Source organism: Heteronotia binoei, chromosome 10, assembly GCF_032191835.1.
Source record: "Heteronotia binoei isolate CCM8104 ecotype False Entrance Well chromosome 10, APGP_CSIRO_Hbin_v1, whole genome shotgun sequence".
NCBI lineage: Eukaryota > Metazoa > Chordata > Lepidosauria > Squamata > Gekkonidae > Heteronotia > Heteronotia binoei.
The window spans coordinates 91915971-91921970 of record NC_083232.1 but is presented as its reverse complement, the minus strand read 5'-3'; positions in this window follow the sequence as shown (position 1 = coordinate 91921970).

Sequence of the window (6000 nt, the reverse complement as noted above, 5' to 3'; positions counted from 1 at the left end):
CGGGTGATGTTATTGTGCCAGCGACGCAGGGGGATGTTCCCTCCCGCCGGCCCAATGTGGGACAGCGGGTTGGGAACCTCCCAGGTGGGGGATTTCCCGCCTGGACCGGAGGCTTGGCACCCCTACCCCTGGGCTAGAATGTGAGGTGTAGCTGGGTGGGGGAGGGAACACAGGGCTATCTTAGAGCAGTTTGCTCAGCATACGTTATTCCTGGCAAGTCCCAACCAGGGACTTTATCTATCTTTTGAAAGAGACGTCTACCTGAGTGTTACTTGCAAATCTCACACTGACCTCCTCAGGCTCCAACCCCAAATCTCCAGGAGTTTCCCAACCTGGATCTGGCAACCATATCCCACATATCCTGCCAGTGGCTGGGGGTCCTGGCCAACCCTGGGCCAAGGGAAGGTACTTCAGCCAAATTGAGCCCTGGGACATGACAGCTAGGTAGGGTTGTCATCCAATTCAAGACATATCTGGGGATTTTGGGGGTGGAGCCAGGAGACATTGGGGATGGAGCCAGGAGCAAGGTTGTGACACCTTACCAGGAGGGGGAGGAACCTCAGCTAACAGAAGGAAGAGAGGCTTGGCTCAGTAGCTCTGTTGTGTGATTGAGTCTGGCAAAGCAAGCTATCCCTCCCCCCTTCAAGGGAAGAGCCTCAGCCAATGGAGAAAATAGAAGCTTGCTCTATAGCTCCTGTGTGATTGAGGAAGCCTGGCAAAGCAAACTGTGATGCAGAAGGAAGCAAGAGAAAGGGAGAAGGGAGCAGATGACAGCCAGTTGTTCAAGGGCCTGATAGGAACCCTCCGGGGGCCTGATTCGGACCCTGTTCCACATGTTTGACACCCCTGCCCTAGAGTCCACCCTTCAAAGCAGCCATTTTCTCCAGGAGAGCTGATCTATGCCAGTTGGAGATCAGTTGTCAAAGCGGGAGATCTCCAGGTCCCACCTCGGGGCTGGCAACCCTAGCAAAATGACCGCCAAGGGACCAGGGCGAATTGCAAAATGGCATCCGCAAGGGTGGATGGATGGGTACTCTCTGCAAGTGGCACTTTAAAGGCTCTTTTGAAACACCCCCTCACTGCTTTTAGCGATTCGCTATTGCTACAGCAAGGGGCAAACCTCCTGTCAGGAATCCGATTGTCCCCATCAATTTAAACAAGTTTTAAAATGCTTGTGAGAGTTTGCTTTGTGCACAATGCAGGGTAGTGGTTAAGACTGGCAGACTCTAATCCGGAGACCCGAGTTTGATTCCCCATTCCTCCTCCACAGGAAGCCTGCCGGGTGATCTTGGACCAGTCACAATTCTCTCAGCGCTCTCTCAGCCCCACCTGCAGCTGTTGTGGGGAGAGGAGGGGAGGGCAATTGGAAGCCACTTTGAGACTCCTTTGGGTACAAAAAAGGAGGGCACAAAAAACAACTCCTCTTCTTCCGGCTAATGCCCTCCAGGGAAGCAGGTACTTGAGTCCTTCTGACTGACTGAGCCTAGAATTAGTGTACTGATTAGTGTACATTTTTTGAAAACATGTGGCTTAAATCCCAATGGTCCTTTCATCCATGACTGCCCAAACTGAGTGTATGAGGTTAGAATCCAATGCCTTTCCAAGCAACAAGTTAAAACTTAAGTCATAAAAAAGCACTCTAGACCAGAGGTGGCCAAACTTGCTTAATGTAAGAGCTACACTGAATAAACGTCAGATGTTTGAGGGAGGGAGGGAGGGAGGGAGGGAAGGAAGGAAGGAAGGAAGGAAGGAAGGAAGGAAGGAAGGAAGGAAGGAAGGAAGGAAGGAAGGAAGGAAGGAAGGAAGGAAGGAAGGAAGAAAGAAAGAAAGAAAGAAAGAAAGAAAGAAAGAAAGAAAGAAAGAAAGAAAGAAAGAAAGAAAGAAAGAAAGAAAATAAATAGATGAGGAGGGGGAGGGAGGATGGAAAGAAAGCAACTTTAAATGCATTCTCCAAGTCACTAGCTGGCATGGCTTAGTGATTTAAAGAGAGAAATGCCTTCTCCAAGCCAGCCACTGGGGTGGTGGGGGCTTTAAGAGCCGCAGAATGTGTGTGAAAGAGCCACATGTGGCTTCCAAGTCAGTTTGGCCACCCCTGCTCTGGGCAGACTGGCTCAACTCCTAGCAACCAGTGCTGCAATGCTAGATGTGTATTCTGTCTAAGACATAATAGTATGATTCCAAAAACAAAAAAAACCCTTGGAAGGTGTAATGCCTTTGGGAGGAGCTGTCAATGTCCAAACCTACCAACTCACATCACCAGTGACAATCAGTTTTAAGGATCAGTTTGGGATGCAGAGTATCAGAATGAGCAGAAATTAATGGAAGGAAAAAGAAGAAGATGATGATGATGATGTTTGACACCCTGTGTTAAGGTGTGTGTATGTGTGTGTGTATACATACACACCACCCACACACACATATATATACCACATATCGGCGGCGTTCAATACGGTCGACCATCAGTTGCTGACTTGCCGCCTCGCTGACGCGGGGATTCAGGGGCTGGCCTTGCAGTGGCTTTCCTCTTTCCTTGAAGGTCGGGGACAAAGGGTCGCGATTGGGGGGGAACTATCCCAGAGGCACTCACTTAACTGCGGGGTGCCCCAGGGAGCGGTTCTCTCCCCGATGTTATTCAACATCTATATGCGACCTCTTGCCCAGATTGCCCGAAGGTATGGGCTGGGGTGCCACCAATATGCTGATGACACCCAGCTCTATCTACTTATGGACGGCCGACCGGTCTGCGCCCCAGAGAACCTGGACCAGGCATTACAGGCCATGGCTGAGTGGCTCAGACTGAGTGGACTGACACTGAATCCTGCGAAGACAGAGGTCCTTTGTTTGGGACGTCGGGGACCGGGGGGGGGGGAAATCCCCCTGCCAGCTTTTGGCGGTATACCGCTGAGGCCAGCGGACAGGGTCAGAAGCCTGGGGGTGCTACTGGAGCCGTCCCTAAAGATGGAGGCTCAGATAGCGACCACTGCCAAGTCCGCGTTTTTTCATCTTAGACGGGCAAGGCAGTTGGCCCCCTTCCTGGACCCCGACGACCTAGCAACAGTGATCCATGCTACGGTCACCTCGAGGTTGGATTACAGCAATGCCCTCTACATGGGGCTGCCCCTGTGCCGGACCCGGAAATTGCAGCTGGTGCAGAATGCCGCGGCCCGGCTGTTATTGGGCCTCCCAAGATGGGGGCACATCCGGCCGGGTCTTCGGGCTCTGCACTGGCTTCCAATAACATACCGGGTCCGGTACAAGGTGCTGGTCATTACCTTTAAAGCCCTATATGGCCTGGGACCTGCCTACCTGAGGGACCGTCTCTCCCCACACGTTCCCCAGAGAGTACTGAGGTCTGGGACTCAAAACCTTCTCAACATCCCCGGGCCTAAGGAAGTGCGTCTCAAGACAACTAGAGACAGGGCCTTTTCTACAATGGCCCCTATGTGGTGGAACCAGCTACCGGAAGAGGTGAGGGCCCTGCGGGATCTTACTCAGTTCCCCAGGGCCTGTAAGACGACCCGCTTCCGGTTAGCCTACGCCTGACTGGATAATGTAGCTTTCTAGATTTCTGTGATACTGTATAGTTTTAATGTTAAAAATTTTAAGGTTTTTAGGTTTTTAAATGTTTGATTATAAATGTAATAACTTTGTTCTGATTTTATTGTTTATTGTTTGTTGTAAGCCGCCCTGAGCCACTCGTGGGAAGGGCGGGATATAAATCCCGGAATAAATAAATAAATATATATATATATATATATACACACACCACACACACATACACACACAAACACACATATATATGGTATATAATTTTTTACCGGCTCAGCTTTTTAGCGAGGGCTCAAGTAATTCAAGGAGAAATTGGCCAGTGGGAACAGAGATAAGCTAATGGGTCATGTTTGGATAAACCAATTATAATTATCTGTCCCGTGTTGATATGTTATCAAAATGTATACAAACTGCTGTAATAGACCTGATTCCTTGGGAAACACAGAAACACACAGGAGATTCAGGTATAGAGAGATTGTGGGGCGTTTCTCCAGACCTATCGATAAACGATTCCCGCTTCAACAGAACACTGGCCACGTGTTCCTTTGTTGACTGGGTGAGGGAGCACGCTTGGTTCATGGTTTGTGTGCAACAAGCTCTTTTTGAGAACTCCTCTTGAGAGGAACGGCTCTGAGAGAACTGCGACTGACCCAAGGTCAACCGGCAGGTGCATATTGGAGAGTCGGGGAATCAAGCCCATTTCTCCCACATTAGAGTCCGCACACTTAACCACTACACCAAACAACTGGCTGTTTGTTTCTGGTTTGTGGGGCGTTTTTTTTTTGGGGGGGGGAGGTTTTAAAAAAAGATTTAATATAAATGGTGGCTTAAGTGACTTATCAACACCAAATTACAACATTGTGAATTTGAGAGGAACACTGTTAATGCTTCTAAAAATAGATCTGTAGCTTCAAGCCCATTGATTTCTGTCTTTCAGCCCACTGATTTCAGCGGCCTTAGACTGCAGTAACTCTGCAGTGGATATACAAAAGAACCCCTTCGGGTAAGCTCCTCCATTAGCATGTCACACCCCAAGAAGCTCCCACAAGATAATGAATCAGCCCTACCCCACCTGAGTAGATATAAATTACCTGCCTACCATCTTCTTCTCAATTTGACCAAAGAGAACTCCAGTTCTCTGGGTTACACCTCTGAGGATGCCAGTCACAGCTGCTGGCTAAACGTCAGGTCTCACAATGCCAAGACCATGGCCACACAGCTTGGAAAATCTACAACAACCTCTGCACTGGACTGTAAACCTTATAAGCCTCCGAATCACAAGCGTGTCATAGAATCATTTAAATTTTCCTTCAGGGGTACAATACCTGTTTAGTTAAGTGCCAGACTGCTCCCATGAATGAATCTGCCAATGTATCCCAAGATGAAAAAAATGCCATTATTCCTCTCACTGCGATGCCAAAGGCCAAATCAGACAATAGTGATGGTTGGCCATTTGGCCCATGACATCACAGTGAGGATTTGTTTGCTGTCAAAAGGCTAGAATTTATGGAGCTTTTTGGGCCTTTGGAGCAAGGAATTCCAGGAAGAACTGGAATAAAGGGTTGTTTTCTACCGAAGGTGGGGCTTCAGTGGCTTGCAGAGCTTCTTGAAGCTTTCTTCCACTGTGCTAGACAGAAGAAGAAGAGGCGACGAAGATATTGGATTTATATCCCGCCCTCCACTCCAAAGAGTCTCAGAGTGGCTCACAATCTCCTTCATCTTCCTCCCCCACAACAGACACCCTGTGAGGTAGATGAAGATATTGGATTTATATCCCACCCTACACTCCGAAGAGTCTCAGAGCGGCTCACAATCTCCTTTACCTTCCTCCCCCACAACAGACACCCTGTGAGGTAGATGAAGATATTGGATTTATATCCCGCCCTCCACTCCGAAGAATCTCAGAGCAGCTCACAATCTCCTTTACCTTCCTCCCCCACAACAGACACCCTGTGAGGTGGGTGGGGCTGGAGAGGGCTCTCGCATGGAAAAAGCCACACGGAAAGAAGCCCACACAGAAAAAAGCCCACGCGGAAAGAAGCCCACGTGGAAAAATAACATGTAAAGCACCATAGATATTTATAATTGCGGATAAGCATTCACCCCCATTTATGAGAATGAACGGGTATTACCTATATTTGATGCTGTTATTGTAGGATTAAAATATGTCATATTCACATGCAACGATTTGTGTTGTGACTTTATTAAGTATAATTATATAATAATTTTGTTATTATGGGCTTTTTTCATAGAGCCATGCACCTCACTGTTGGGGCTGGCATTCACCTCATCCATGGCTGAGCCATGCACCTCATCCATGCACCTCACTGTTGGGGCTGGCATTCGTCATCTCTCCTAAGCCCTGTTACATGAGATCCCTTTGACTTAAAATATTTGAACACAGCCTGAGGTCTCGTACTGGAGTGGATGCAAAACACGGAGCCGTGGCTC